The sequence below is a fragment of the Stegostoma tigrinum genome, chromosome 42, assembly GCF_030684315.1.
Source record: "Stegostoma tigrinum isolate sSteTig4 chromosome 42, sSteTig4.hap1, whole genome shotgun sequence".
Taxonomy (NCBI): domain Eukaryota; kingdom Metazoa; phylum Chordata; class Chondrichthyes; order Orectolobiformes; family Stegostomatidae; genus Stegostoma; species Stegostoma tigrinum.
Genome location: NC_081395.1, coordinates 16354055 through 16370249, shown reverse-complemented (window position 1 = coordinate 16370249; position 16195 = coordinate 16354055). Strand labels below are relative to the sequence as shown.

Here is a 16195-nt window from a genome sequence, read left to right as displayed (position 1 = left end):
AGAGAGCGCGCGCGGGCGGGGGGGAGAGAGAGCAGCGCCGCGGGCGGGGGGGAGAGAGCGCGCGCGGGCGGGGGGGAGAGAGCGCGCGCGGGCGGGGGGGAGAGAGCGCGCGCGGGCGGGGGGGAGAGAGCGCGCGCGGGCGGGGGGGAGAGAGCGCGCGCGGGCGGGGGGGAGAGAGCGCGCGCGGGCGGGGGGGAGAGAGAGCGCGCGCGGGCGGGGGGGAGAGAGCGCGCGCGGGGCGGGGGGAGAGAGCGCGCGCGGGCGGGGGGGGGAGAGAGCGCGCGCGGGCGGGGGGGGGAGAGAGCGCGCGCGGGCGGGGGGGAGAGAGCGCGCGCGGGCGGGGGGGGAGAGAGCGCGCGCGGGCGGGGGGGAGAGAGCGCCGCGCGCGGGCGGGGGGGAGAGAGCGCGCGCGGGCGGGGGGGAGAGAGCGCGCGCGGGCGGGGGGGAGAGAGCGCGCGCGGGCGGGGGGGAGAGAGCGCGCGCGGGCGGTGGGGAGAGAGCGCGCGCGGGCGGGGGGGAGAGAGCGCGCGCGGGCGGGGGGGGAGAGAGCCGCGCGCGCGGGCGGGGGGGAGAGAGCGCGCGCGGGGCGGGGGGGAGAGAGCGCGCGCGGGCGGGGGGGAGAGAGCGCGCGCGGGCGGGGGGGAGAGAGCGCGCGCGGGCGGGGGGGAGAGAGCGCGCGCGGGCGGGGGGGAGAGAGCGCGCGCGGGCGGGGGGGAGAGAGCGCGCGCGGGCGGGGGGGAGAGAGCGCGCGCGGGCGGGGGGGAGAGAGCGCGCGCGGGCGGGGGGGGAGAGAGCGCGCGCGGGCGGGGGGGGAGAGAGCGCGCGCGGGCGGGGGGGAGAGAGCGCGCGCGGGCGGGGGGGAGAGAGCGCGCGCGGGCGGGGGGGAGAGCGCGCGCGGGCGGGGGGGAGAGAGCGCGCGCGGGCGGGGGGGAGAGAGCGCTCGAGAGAGAGCGTGTGAGAGAGAGAGAGAGAGAGAGAGAGCGTGTGAGAGAGAGAGAGAGAGAGAGAGAGCGCGCAAGAGGCGGGGAGCCCGAGGGCGGGCACGCGAGATGGTGGAGGAGAGGCAAGCGAGAGCAATGGCTGCAGCTGGTAATGATGGAGGGGGACTTGGTACATGTACAAATCCATCAGAACTTGACAGACCTAACCTCAATCTTAATCATCTGGAAAGACAAGTGGAGCAGGTATATATAAACATCATCTCCTCCAAGTCTCTCACAGCACTGATACCCAGTACGGAATGAGCACAAATTTCCTTCTTTTCGCTACTGGGCCAATTAAAGCTGTCGTCTTCACTCCATCCAAAACTTCCATTCCCTCACTAGAGATTATCCTTCATAACTGTCTCATGGTGCAATATTTCACTTCAAAATGAGCTTTCATACTCATATCTCCATCATCACTAAGATCGTCTTTTCCAAATCAGTAATTTTGTTCGACTCCATCCTCATCTCTGGTCAGTAAAGATTCTGGCTTTCGAAGCACATCATTTCAAATTGATCACGCCTATCTTCAAATCCATCCATTGTCTTACCTTTTGCAATATCTGCAATATTGTCCAGCTTCTCAATACTCCCACATTCCGTGCTCCCCAAATTCCGAGCCTCATTATTCCCGCTCTTCAGCGCTCCACCTTTGTTAATCATGCCTTCAATTAGGAGTGGCATTTTCTCCACAAAATTCTCCATTTCTTCTACCAGACTCCTTAAAATTGACCTCTCTCGAACAAACCTTTGCTCATCTACCCCTATATAGAAACACAAGAAACAAAATAAGACATTCAGTCTGTTCAGCCTTCCCTGCCACTCAATATGATTCTGGCTGATCGAACATTTCAATGCCTTGCACACACATCAGCACACCACCATTCCCCTTGTACGCTACCGGGAATTAGAAATTTATCTGTCTCTACCTTCAGCATTCCCTCAAAGACTGAGGCTTCACAGCCCTCTATGGTAGAGGATTGCAAAGATTCACAACCCTCTGAATAAACAAAATTCTGTTCAAAGACCAAAGCGGCATCACCAGCCCCTTAGTTTTAAATTGCCACCTCCTCCTGTAGTTTTAGACACTCCAAACAGGAGAAACATCTTACCAGCATTTACCCTTTCTATCACTGCAAGTCGTTTTGTAACTTTCAACATGATAACCTCTCATTCTGTGAAACTCTAGAGAACATTGGCCCCGTCTGCCAAATGTCTCTTCATCTGACAGTCCTGCCATCCTTGGAACAAGTCTCATGAATGTGTGTTACTACTTCAGAAGGAATTCATATATTTCCTAAGTTTTGAAGATCAAAACTGTACGTGGTACTCCAACTGCAGTCAAACCAAGCTCCTATATATTGATGGAAATTAAAATTATAGGGGCAGACAAAGGGTTAAATCTTACAGTGATCAGCAGGATGATGTACTGATTTATGGAGTGTTACAATAATCAATAGAATGCTGTACCTTAACAGAATGAAGTGCTTGACCATAGGTCAAGGAAGTGTAAAACAAAGGTAGGACACTTAGCTTAGCTATTAACGGCAGCTTAATTAGGTTAATTAAAGCATGTAACATAGAACTAAGGACTAGTATGATGTAATGGGGTCAACCCGAGGTGAAGGACCGTTGTGGCAGATGTAGTAATAAATAAGAAACTTGGATACAGGCACAAGATGGCTTCTCGATGCAAATTAGCAACAAAATGGCTTCTAGGCTGCAAATTTTATTAATTCTGCTAGAGCTATATAAATCACTAACCCTCAGACTGCTCCAAAGGAAGACAGTAGACAATGCGCCTTTCAGAATACAGCAGTAACCTGATAAGATAGAGGAGTACTAACCGCTCTAACTGACCTTCAAGTGCAGGTGCAGTGGCTCTCTGTCGTAAGATAAAAAAGTGATCTAAGTATGGTGTCATAAGTTATTTACCAGTTAATATCATTAAGACTTAGTAACTGTCTTATAGATTAGGTACAAAGTAGAAGACCATTGTGGCAGAAAATAACCATAATGTAAGAGGTTAAGTTTAAAATAAAAGACCTTTGTGGCAGAAGATGATCAGGATGGAATAGGTAAAGTCTAAAAAGTAGAAAATCACTGTAGCAGAAAGTGATTCAGAAGACAAATAGCTTTTGAGAGATAACACGAGCTAACATAATTGGTCTGCTGCATAGCTTTGGAGAGATAACAACTGGTTATGCTGATAATCTTTGAAGGAAGTATGATAACTAAAAAGTATAAAGAATAACGGACTCTGGGATTCAGGGGCAATTGGGAAACCATTTTCTGATTGTCACAGACTTTGTTTGCAAATAAAAGTTTAACTTCCTGAAGAATTCTCCGCGTCTCCTGGTAGTTTCTCCACTACAATATCTGATGCAAAACTTCACTACTCCTGTACTCAAAACTTCTTGCAATAAAGGCTAACATTCCATTCACCCTTCTAATATTTTGCTGAACCTGCAGGTCAGCTCTTTCTGACTTAGTGAGAAGGAAACCTAGGTCCCTCAGGGCAACTACATTTCCCAACATCTTACCTCTGGACATCTGTTTCTCCTACCAAAATTGAAACCTCACATTTTCCATATCTGTTGAATGAAAGGTGCTATATTAACAGAGGGAATAAATTTTAAATAAATGTCACTGTACCTTCATCACTGTAAGAATAACCTGTAACTCTGCCTAACAGAATTCTGAGAGCATGTGCAACATACTGACTTTAGCAGTTCAAGTACGTCAAAGATCACATTCCTCTGGTCAATAGGGATAGGAGGAGGTACTAGCAAATTTCTGTTGCAAAGAATCATTACAGGTTTAATGGGCTGAAAAGTCTCTGTCTGTACTGTACTCAAAGATTCAGTGGGAAAATAAACCAAGAGGAGCCAATCACTGCAACCGCTGCTCACGCTAGTAAAAACTGATTTTTAATTAGGCTGCCTGTATTTCTAACAAGCAACACCTGTAACACAATAATAGCAAAATACTGCAGCTCCTGGAAATCTGAAAAAAATAAAATACTGGAAATATTCAGTAATATTTGTGGAGAAAAAAACTTAATATTTCAGGATGTGTAGAATGAATTACAGGGAATAAAAAGTAAACAGAATTCAATGGTCAATATAAGCATGGAAGTAAAAGAGAAATGGATGGGATTAGAGAAGCAGATCCTGACTGAGAATGATCACATTGGAAGATAAAGCTGGTGAGTCAGATGGTCAGGAGGTGGGCAACAGTTGCAGCCTCAATTAGATACCATGAGTAGATGTAACAGAAATGTCCTAAACACAACAAAACTACCAGCTGGAAAAGTAGTTAGGCAGTGGCTAGGAAGTAGTCAGGTAGGACAGCAGGAAAGAGAGCAATGGACTGACATGGCTTCAGATCCACAGCACAGGAGTCACACTATCCCTAGTACCATACAATCTTTAAGGCAACAGAGCACAACACTAAAAGCTCACCATCTTCAATATTAAAATTTCATGCTGGAGTTTGCATCTGGAAAGGTATCAGAAGTGCACGTAGAACGCAAAGCGACTGCACCAATACAAACCTGTGATCAGTGCACATCATGAAGAATGTCTAGGTGCAGGGGAGATTTACCAACATATTTTGAGGGATATTAGTTCCATAGTTAGATTGGAGGAATCCGTTTGTTCTCCTTGGAAGAAAGGAAGTTCCAGTGACATTGGAAGAAGACTAGGGCATATTGAAATATGGTAGATAATATAAGCTTTTCCTATTAGCCAATCACAAAAGATTACAGGGCACAGTTTTGGCAATATGTACATGGGAATTCAATGAAGAAGCTTTACAAGTGTTAATGACTTGGAGCTCAACATTTACACTCTAATGTCATTAATATCCAGGTCCCGATGAATCAAATGATTGTCAGATTTTGATACGCTGTTTGATTTGAATATGCAAATTTCTCTTTAACTTGCTGAAAAAGAAATTTACAAACTCCATCACTGTCAGCCCAGGGTAGAAATTCTTAACATTCTCTCACCTTGCTACCTCAGTGACTGACCCACAATTCAAGAATGTTGACTACTCAGGGTCATGCGTTGCTGCTGAGGGTTTTCAGGCGGATGAGCCACATGTCTCTGGGAACATGGGGCAGGACGTAGTTTGACGGGGAAATTGTTCGCACTCTATTAAAATAATCCCAAAAGCTTTGCCCACTGCACTGGAGCTGCTGGGTGAGCATGCGCCTACGTGAAAAAAATGGTGGTGGGGCCCGGTACCCAGGTGAAGAATGAAGCCTTCAGCTGTACCCTCACTCTGCGCAAACGGAGCATCGGTCAATTATTATTAGGGTTTTCTCCTTCGACAATTTACGGAACGTTCCCATTCGCCAACCGCATCCCTCACGCCCTCTACCTCTGCCTTCATTCTCACCGTTTGCCGATCCGAAAAAGAAGCACCTCGCTACTGCTGAGTCCGTGCATGCGCTGCACACGTTCGGCGTTGCGCCTGCGCATTGGCCTGACCCTGTCAGGATTGAAAGTTTTCTCAACTGTATGGAAGTGTGGGTAAATAAGCCGCCATTGTAGATTTAGTCTGTAATGGTGACTTCAATCATTCTGATCCAATCCTGGAAAAGCAATGGACATGACAGACTGAGAGTTGAAAACAAAGCTGATTTATTTAACAGATATAAAGATAGCGAGTTTTGAGAAGATGGCTTCCAGCTCAGCGAGCAAACTCACATCCAGATATAAAGATATTAAGTTCCAACAAAGTTACAAAAACAACGAACATCAGTACTAATAAATGTCAACAGTCACATGACACTCGATTACAGTCCAACAGGTTTATTTGAAATCACAAGCTTTCAAAGTACTGCTCCTTTGTCAAGTGAAGGAGCAGCACTCCGCCGATCAGCAGTACATTTGGGAGAGAAATTGACCTCTAATTGGGAAAACAGTGAGTTGTGCAAAACATTAGTAGCTTCATCCAGCCTGAGGTCAGCAGCACTTCTATCACTCCGAGCAGCACTCCACTACATGTCCCTACATGTGGAAACAAGCCATTTGGCCCAATAAGTCCACACCAACTCTCCGAAAAGTATCTCACACAGACTAACATCTTCCACCCACCCCACCTCATCCTTGCACATTTGAATGGTTAATCCACCTAATCTACACATCCCTGGATACTAGGCAATACAGCATGGCCAACCCACCCAACCTGTACATTTTTGGACAGTGGAAGGAAACCAGAGCACCTGGAGGAAATACATGCAGACATAGGGAAAATGTTAAAACTCCACACAGAGTTCCCCAAGGCTGGAACTGAACCCAGGTCTTTGCCACTGTGAGGCAGCAGTTGGATTATTACCTGGTATCATGTGACTTCCGACCTTGTCCTCCCCAGTCCAACACTGGCACCTCCATATTGTGGCTAATAAATGTCAACTGAAGAATGATCATGTTAGGTTCATTTTCGGAGACCCTCACGGACTTGATGCAATAACAAGACACTGACCTGTTTAGAAAAACACAAATCCTTTATTAGAATGCAAGTACAAGCTGTGGAGGATCACTGTACTCAACCCTGCACAGAGTGCAGAGTCTCGTAAGGAATTCTCTCCAAGCAGCGGACAGTCCCCGCTTTTTATACCTTATCAAGTTCATAATACATAAAGAAATTTTACATCTTGTCCCCTATAATAGTGCATACTCCTCCTTGCCGAGCCAGTTGATAGTCCACTGCATACCGGGTTTGCTGAGCATAGAGCCGAAATTCGGCTAATTCTTGGTTGACTGCCTCCAATGCCATCATTGTGCTGTTTCCCAGGGTGGTGAGTCCACATATAAGGTAATTTCAATTTTTTGCAGCCGCCACCCCTGGGGAGCCTCCCAAGCTGACAGTTCCCAGGAAGCCGTATCTGAAGGAAGAGCCCAAGGCAATCAGGTTCTGCCATGCAGCGCGAAACTCCCAGCTCAGGGAGCATGTGACAACTCACCGTTGAGTTCATGCTTGTTGGGGACAAGGGACCATGAGAGGCTCAATGGTCCCAACAGCAAACAGCACCGGGAAAGGTGGAGTGGCAGTTGTGAAGGTCCCATTTAGAAGGAAAACGAATCCCTTCTTAGCCCGGGAGCAGGTAACAGACTCATGTATTCCTTGATACGTATTCCAGGAGGAGTGACGCTTATACGGATGGAAATTTGCTGAGTTAAACAGAAATGACCCATAGTCCATTTCTACATGGGTGCCATTGCGTTCCCCACAAGTCCATCTATACCTGGGGTCACAGTTATTGGCTTAGATTCTAAGCAGGGTCTTTGAGAAGGTGACCAAACAGGTAGATGAGAGTAAACCGGTTGATGTGGTGTATATGGATTTCAGCAAGGCGTTGGATAAGGTTCCCCACAGTAGGCTATTGTACAAAATGCGGAGGAATGGAATTGTGGGAGATATAGCAGTTTGGATCAGAAATTAGCTTGCTGAAAGAAGACACAGGGTGGTAGTTGATGGGAAATATTCATCCTGGAGACCAGTTACTAGTGGTGTACCGCAAGGGTCGGTGTTGGGTCCACTGCTGTTTGTCATTTTTATAAACGACCTGGATGAGGGCGTAGAAGGATGGGTTAGTAAATTTGCAGATGGCACTAAGGTCGGTGGAGTTGTGGATAGTGACGAAGGATGCTGTAGGTTGCAGAGAGACATAGATAAACTGCAGAGCTGGGCTGAGAGGTGGCAAATGGAGTTTAATGCGGACAAGTGTGAGGTGATGCACTTTGTTAGGAGTAACCGGAAGGCAAAGTACTGGGCTAATGGTAAGATTGTTGGTAGTGTGGATGAGCAGAGATATCTCGGTGTCCATGTACACAGATCCTTGAAAGTTGCCACGCAGGTTGACAGGGCTGTTAAGAAGGCATACAGTGTTTTAGCTTTTATTAATAGAGGGATCGAGTTCCAGAACCAAGAGGTTATGCTGCAGCTGTACAAAACTCTGGTGCGGCTTTGTGGAAGCTTTGGAAAGGGTGCAGAGGAGATTTACTAGGATGTTGCCTGGTATGGAGGGAAGGTCTTACAAGGAAAGGCTGAGGGACTTGAGGCTGTTTTCATTAGAGAGAAGAAGGTTGAGAGGTGACTTAATTGAGACATATAAGATAATCAGAGGGTTAGATAGGGTGGATAGGGAGAGCCTTTTTCCTAGGATGGTGACGGCGAGCACGAGGGGGCAAAGCTTTAAATTGAGGGGTGAAAGATACAGGACAGATGTCAGAGGTAGTTTCTTTACTCAGAGAGTAGTAAGGGAATAGAATGCTTTGCCTGCAACGGTAGTAGATTCACGAACTTTAGGTACATTTAAGGCATCATTGGATAAGCATATGGATGTACATGGAATAGTGTAGGTTAGATGGGCTTGAAATCGGTATGACAGGTCGGCACAACATCGAGGGCCGAAGGGCCTGTACTGTGCTCTAATGTTCTATGTTCTATGTTCTATGAGGGGCAGTTCAACAGTCCTCCTCTAGTGGTGCAATTTCTCTTTACACACTGATGGGGCCAGGAAACATTATGGGGGTGATTTGTGACTAGCGCATGCACACAGCAAGTCCCAGTTCCATTAAAGCAAAACAAATAGCTGCTGGGACTTGTACAGTTAGCCCCTTCCTTCCCATGCCTAGGTCTAGCGTCCACACAGTCAGACGGGCCATTAACTACCAATTCCACACACCTACCCTGCACAACTCTTGTCCAAGTTCCCCTCTCCCCTTGGCAAGGCTTACTGGAATATGCTACTTCATAAAGCTGACTAGGGTTCCAGGCTGGTGTTGCCACAAAACGCTTCTACAGACCGTGCTAGCAGGTAACATGCTGTCTGATTCCCATGCAGCTAGACGTGTGTCCTATAAAACAGATTGTCCTGCTGGCCATGCACAGGCAGAATAATACTCAGTCCAATGGTTAAATTGCAAGCTGATGAGGAAATCCATCATTTACAGTCACTCAGGTGGATCCAGCGATTCTGTCCTTTAACTTTAAGAGCTGTTGGAGTCTGAAGAAGCACTTGAAATGGTCCCTTCCACCTTGGTCCGAGCTTGGGACAATCCCAGTCCCGGACAAGTACAAAATCTCCAATCTGCGGCCGCGAAGACCGATCCTGAACCTTGAGGTCTTGGTCCGGTGTCTGCGGAGGTGGTCCAAAGGCGCACTTCACCTGCAAATGGAGAAAATTTAAAGATGATGTTAATTGTCGGAAGTACCTTTGCATTTCTTCTCCCATCACATTTAGGTCAATTTGGGTGGGTGGGCTAGTATTGGCATCCCAGGGTGTTCTGCGGGTCGGCGATAGACTATTTCTGCTGCTGAAAGCCCAGTAGTAGAGTGGGATGTTATCCGCATGTGATACAAGGCTAGTGGCAAAACCTTCAGCCAAATAAGGTCGGTCTCTAATGTCAACTTGGTCAGTTTAGTTTTGAGTGTTCCATTAGCTCTTTCCACTATCCCTGCTGCCCGGGGGTGGTAGGCACAGTGGAATTGCTGTTGGATGCGTAACGTATCACACAGTTCCTTATTAATCTTCCCTACAAAGTGAGGGCCGTTGTCTGAACTAATTTGTTGCGACACTCCAAACCTCGGTATTATTTCAGTTAATAATAGTTTTACTACTGTTGAGGCTTTGTTGTTTGTCATTGGGAAAGCCTCTATCCACCTATTGAATACATCTACAATGACAAGACAATATTTATAACAGTTTACACGCGGTAACTCAGTAAAATCTAGCTGAATGCATTAAAACGGTCCACCTGGCAAGGGTGTTTTTCCTGGTGAGCATCTCACCCGCTGACCCACATTGTTTTGCTGGCATGTGAGACATGATGCTGTGAGACTGGGCTGCCTCAGTCAGTCTGGGGTGCCACCAGGTACGGAGCATAATACCACTCATTCCCTCCTTGCCAAGGTGAGTGTCAGTATGCAGAGTCAACAAGCATAGGTAACAAAGTATCAGGTATACACACTTGGCCGACTGGGGTAACCGAAAAATCTGAGGACGCAGAATGCAAGCATCCATGCGCCTTCCAAATATGCTTTTCAGAAGCAGGGGCGTCCCCCTGTAAGTGCCAAACAGTGACTAAATCTGGCATGCCCGTCTTGTCCAAAGGAGGCATTCGATTTACCGCCCGCTTGTTCATAGAGGGTAAAATAAAATTTGTTCTGCAGCAGCCTGTTTAGCAGCCAGATCAGCCGGAGTGTTGCCCCGAGTAACTATAGAATCATTGGAGGCATGAGCAGCACGTTTGATAAAAGCCAATTGTTTAGGGAGGAGGATCGCCTGGAGAAGGCTTTTAACATACAGGGAATTCTGGATGGGTGTACCTGAGGACGTTAAAAATCCACACTGAGACCACAACTGGCCAAAGTCGTGGGAGACTCCAAAGGCAGAGCGAGAGTCGGTGTAAGTATTCGCTGACTTCCCTGTGGCTAGAATGCAGGCATGGGTAAGGGCAAAAAGTTCTGCTTTCTGAGCAGATACCGGGGGCTCAAATGTCACCCATTCTAATGTGGAGGCAGCGTCGCCAATCGCGTATCCAGAGAGGGGGGTACCCAAGGGGGATATGGAGGAACTGCCATCAACAAACAGGATAAGGTCTGGAGAAGGGAGAGGGGCATCAGTAAGGTCGGGGCGGGGAGAGGTTAGAAATAGGTTCCTTAGCAGGCAGTAATGTGGGGGTTCTAAGAGCTCATCTGGAGGTTTGCTCAAAAATGTGGCTGGGTTAATAGTGGAGCAGAAAGAGAATGCCAAGAGGGGATTGTTAAGGAGTGCCACTTTGTAGCAGCTTAAACGTGCCTGGGTAAGGTGTTAAGCCTGGTGGGAAGTGAGGAGGGCTACAATGGCATGTGAGGTATAGACGGTAAGAGGCTGGTGGACAGTAACATTAGAGGCTGCAGTGACTAAGGAATAAATCGTGGGGAGAATCTGGGAACAAGGGGGTAATCTGTGAGCTAGTGTCCAGGCGGGTGGAGTAGCAGGCAACCGGTCGTTTGCAATCGCCGTGAGTCTGTGTTAATACCCCAGTAGCTCATCCATCCAGAACATTAACACATAGCTGGAAAGGCCTGTCATATAAAGGTCTTCCCCATGCTGGGGCAGCAGCAAGGGCTGCTTTTAAGTCTGTGAAGGCTGACCTTTGCTCGTTAGAGAAGGTAAAGGTTTTTGGGGCTTTACAAGAAGTGAAAGGGGTTAGGAGTTTGGTGAGCAAAGTTACATTAGGGAGTCATGGTCGACAATAATTTACTAACCCTAAAAAGGCCCTCATCTGTTTAGGGGTGGTGGGTGAGGCGGTCATAAGAATAGGGGTAATGTGCTCAGGGGTGAGTGTCCGCTCTGAGGCGCTGAGCAAAATTCCTAGGAACTGTACCTGCCTTTGGTTACGCTTAACCTTCGCGGCAGGCACAACATATCCCCAAGAGTGGAGAGCATTTAATAGTCTATTAGTATCTGCAACATTTGTGGATGCTGATGGGCTTGCTAAGAGTCGATCATCAATGTATTGGACGACTGTGGAGCCATCCAAGAGTCAGAGATTTTGGAGCTGGAGTGCAAAACCTGGGAAAATAGGGTAGACGAGTGAATGAACCCTTGGGGGAGACGAGTCCAAGTATACTGCTGGTCGTTGAAGGTAAAGGCAAACAGATACTGAGACTCCTTATCCAAGGGAACAGCAAAAAATGCATGTTCTAAGTCCACAATGGTGAAAACACACACATCCGAGGGGATGTTACTTCGGATAGTGGCAGGATTAGAGACAATTGGATGCAAGGGTCGGACTACCTTATTTATTTGTCTGAGGTCCTGGACCAGTCGCCATTTCCGTCGGCCAGGTTTAGGGACGAGCAGAATAGGAGTATTGCAAGGTGATTGGCAAGGGACTAAAATACCTTGTTGGAGGAATGAATCTATTAAGGAGGTTATCCCTTCCACTGCCTCGGTTTTGAGAGGATATTGAAGTATCGAGGATAAGGGCGCTCCCGGGATGACCTGTATTTTTATAGGAGTGACCGGAGTATATCCCACCTCATGTCTGGAAGCAGATCATAGGTCCGGAGAAGGTTCCTCGGAGGGGCTATGATGAGGGGCAGTCAGGCCCCTGGACAGGAGGAGTTCTGGCCCCCGGGAACGGGTCAGCTAAATGAGCGGCCCCAGCATAGTGGGGACGAGTTTTAAATTGGCCACCCGCAGGTGGGTGGCGCTGTAAATAGACAGAACATATACACAATTCAAGTTTAAAGGGTCTACTGTAAACCTGTCAGTTTCAGTATGACGTACGTGTGTAAGTGATGGAGTACGGTTTGGGAATGGATGAATGAATGAATGAATGAATGGATGATGGGCCCTAGGACCCCACGGAGCCACAGCTGTGGGAGAAACCGCAGCTGGCAGTTTCAAGAGGTATCAGTTACCTGGATAAATGGTTGTGAATTTCAAAACAATGGCGCGGGCCATTAATGGAAAGGCATGCTCCTGCCTTAAAGCATGCGTGTCTTTTTGTTCTGTTTTCCAGATGGGTCATCTGGCGGCATGGGTAGCGGTGGCGGTCATCATCAAGATGGGTACAGCGCGTCAGGGAACCACCGAGGAGTCTCTAGTGTACGGGTGCTCTGGGGGTAGGGCACCACTTGTAACAACTGGGCAGGGGAATCCGATGGCTATTGGACAGGCTCACTACTTCCACAAGGGGAGGTGGCCTGGGTGGCTGGGGTTAGGGAGAATCCCGGGGATAGAGGTGAGGATAGATGGGGATCCCATGTCTCAACCTCAGAAACAGTACAATTTCCCCAGGGAAGCGGAGGCTGATCTGGAAGTCACCCTGAGTTCATTAGTCAGGCAGGGGGTATTAAGACCAATAGCTACCCATGTGAACTCGCCGCTCTGGCTGGTGAGAAAGCCAGATAACTCCTGGAGGGCAATAGTGGACTATAGGGTGTTAAATAAGAATATTCCAGCTTGCGCTCCAACAGTCGCAGCCGTGGCCGATCCATTAGGAGAAATCCCGTGTCAGCATCTGTATTCACGGTGCTGGATATCTCGAATGGTTTCTGGTCTATCCCGGTTCGGCAGGACCAGTACAAATTTGCATTTACTTTTAAAGGACAACAGTGCACATGGAGTTGTCTGCCACAGGTTTTACATAATAGCCCCAGCATTTTCCACCAGTGTATGGCAGACTGTTTAAAAGATTTCAGTGAGCCACACAGGCTTGTACAGTACGTGGACGACATCCTGTTGTTCACAGACAATAGTGAGGAACATGGCCCCCTACTTAGTGAGTTATTACGACTCCCATGCAAGAGCGGGTTGAAGGTAAACCCGAAGAAGGCACAGATAGGGTTGAGGGAGGTCAAGTTCCTGGGACTGACCCTGAGGGCTAGAGAGCGCAGCAGAGATGCAGCACAGGCTAAAAAGGGCTTGCGGGATGGCTTGGTATATTTGAACAGTGTCCAGGATGTAATCTATAAAATCTTCTGGGTTAGTCTTTCGATCAGGAGCCCTTGACAAATTAAACACATCTCTTGTGGCTTCCAAGGGGTATCGTCCTACATTGTATTTTGACCCCCTTATGTTGGGTTTGGTTAAGGGACCGTGTGATTAGGAAATTGTTGGAGATTTTTCTTACGGGGGTCCTTCTTTAGGGGATGGCTATTCGAGGGTCTCTGCCAAACTCTGTCCTCACATTCACTATCCTCTGCTTGTGAGTTGGGACTATCATATTCTCCGCTACTTGTAGAATCGCTAGGAAACGCTAGACGGGTGCTCGAGTGAACTGCACCCGGGACTTATGTTTCCTGAGGCTTCTCTTATGGGTTTTAAAAGAATCTTGTCGTCCCTCCTTTTGTTCACTAACGGTCGGTTCTGTATTCTGTTTCCTGTTTCCCTGTTTAGTTTTAGACCTGGTATGACAGGAGATAGGGTCTGTACAAGCCGCAGGTTTGTCGGGGATCATGTGGGCTGATTACTGAAGGGCTTGGAGGTTCTATAGGAGGTTTAGTTTGTGCAGCGTACGGTGGCGGTGATAGGGCTACGGGCGATTGCTGGGGCTGATGGCAGTGTTGGGGTGCGTGCAGATGTGGGTTGGCCAAGGATGGGTAGGGTTGTGGAGGGGGTTGTGGTCCCAATGGGGCAGAGGGGTGCCTTCCCCAGTCCTCGTCGTCTTGCTCATCTGTATCATTAATTTGGAGCAACATCGGTCTACCAGATATGTCAGGAGGTACCTCTGATTTTTTTGTTTTCTGTCAACGCGGCCTGCCGCTCTAGTCCCTGTTCTTTGTCGCGTTGTTCTCTCTCCTGCCTTTCTTGTTTAACTCTTTCCCTTTCATTCATCTCATGATCCTCACACTGCAGCTTTAAAACCTCCCAAGTTTTAGGTTTCCCCTCATTATCAAGGCACTGATCCCTCTCCTACGTGCATTATCCACCCAAATGGCCAGTTTTGATTTTTCAGTCAGCTCCTCAGCTCTCTTTCTCCAGAATGACATTAACCCTGTCCATTTGGTTCCCACATGACGTGTCCATAGTGCCTCTTCTGCTTTAGTACATCGATCTATATCCCACGTTCCCCTAAAGGCCAATTCTCATTTCCCAATTTTTTATTTAGGCATGCCAACAGACATCTGTACTGTACTTCATTTTCGGGGTCATCCCAGCATAACCAATTCGACACTCGACTTATCCAGCGCTTTCACTTTTTACTTGTTTCTATATACTACACCAGTGTCCTTAGTCTCAACACCCACTTCAGGGTCCTGACCTTCACGTGGGGGATTTCCCCTCTTAACAATTGGTCTAAGGCAGGGTGGTTGAGACAGACAGACACTGTAACTATTCTATACCTAGGTCTGAACACTTATTATACCTTCCCAATCTTATACTAACCCCCTCCTGAACTTACCTAGTCAATTTTCCCGGGCCACCGGGGACTCTAACCTTCCGGATTTTTCTCCCAGTTACCCGACCGGGGTCTCTAACCTCCAGGCTTTAGGATTTAGCGGTGTTCAGGACCGTGAGTTGTCTCGGGGTTCCATCAGTACACAGCCACGCAGGGACAAGGGGTCACATGGGGGGCAGGTTAGTGAGAGAGACCAAGGTGAATCTTACCTTGCGGGCCCGTCTGTCTCACTCCCCTGACGCTCAAACGATCACTTATTCAGCCCTCCTCGTGAGACTGCTGTACATGTTGGAACCCTGCTCGCAGCGCCACATGTTAGGTTCGTTTCTGGAGACCCTCACGAACTTGATGCAATAACAAGACACTGACCTGTTTAGAGAAACACAAATCCTTTATTACAATGCAAGTACAAGCTGTGGAGGGTCACTGTACTCAACCCTGCACAGAGTGCAGAGTCTCGTAAGGAATTCTCTCCAAGCAGCGGACAGTCCCCGCTTTTTACACCTTATCAAGTGCATAATACATAAAGCAATTCTACATCTCACAATGACATGATACATGAAACAATCACTACAGCAGACAAAGACATGATACAAAACAATTATACATCGAAAACATAAAGAGAGCAGGATATAGTATCGATCGTTCGCGAAGTGACTGCTAACGACAGGAGGTGATTCCAAGTTGCGAAAGTGGCAAAATGTAATTTCAAACCACGGGACCATCTGGCTGGAACAAAGTTAGTGCCCCGGCCCCTTTGTCAGAGACAGAAGTTACATACTTCAGAAGTCTCACACCTTTACAAATGATCCTCACCTAACCTTATTTGAGACAGTTTCCACATACCCCCATGCACAGCTTATCTCTAATTCTAGATAACAAAGTGTAGAGCTGGATGAACCAAGCAGCATCTCAGGAGCACAAAAGCTGATGTTTCGGGCCCAGACCCTTCATCAGAGAGGGGGTGGGGAGAGGGTTCTGAAATAAATAGGGAGAGAGGGGAAGGCGGACGGAAGATGGATAGGGAAAAGATAGGTGGAGAGGAGGGCACAGTTGGGGAGGTAGGGAGGGGATAGGTCAGGCCCGGGACGATGGACAGGTCAAGGGGGCGGGATGAGGTTAGTAGGTATGAAATAGAGGTGAGGCTTGAGGTGGGAGGAGGGGATAGGTGAGAGGAAGAACGGGTTAGGGAGGCAGGGACGAGTTGGGCAGGTTTTGGGATGCAGTGGGGGGAGGGGAGATTTTGAAGCTGGTGAAATCGACATAGGAACACTGCAGCCCAACGGTACCAAAGTGGAATAT

At 48.3% G+C, this 16195-nt stretch overlaps 1 protein-coding gene across 5 annotated transcripts in view; it reads right to left on the bottom strand.

The window, feature by feature from the left end:
* Positions 1-16195, bottom strand: part of LOC125449413 (gastrula zinc finger protein XlCGF71.1-like) — a 129842-nt gene that overhangs the window by 86632 nt on the left and 27015 nt on the right. For 3 of the 5 annotated variants that reach the window (XM_059641606.1, XM_059641605.1, XM_059641608.1), the window contains 5 exons: positions 15103-15262; positions 8687-9165; positions 6330-6476; positions 5388-5583; positions 1535-1747 (listed from right to left, as the gene is read on the bottom strand). The gene's annotated coding sequence lies outside the window, so the exon portion shown is untranslated. Of the gene's footprint in view, positions 1-1534; positions 1748-4995; positions 5584-6329; positions 6477-8686; positions 9166-15102; positions 15263-16195 lie in introns of all 5 variants that reach the window. The other 2 variants (XM_059641607.1, XM_059641609.1) reach the window with 2 other exon arrangements.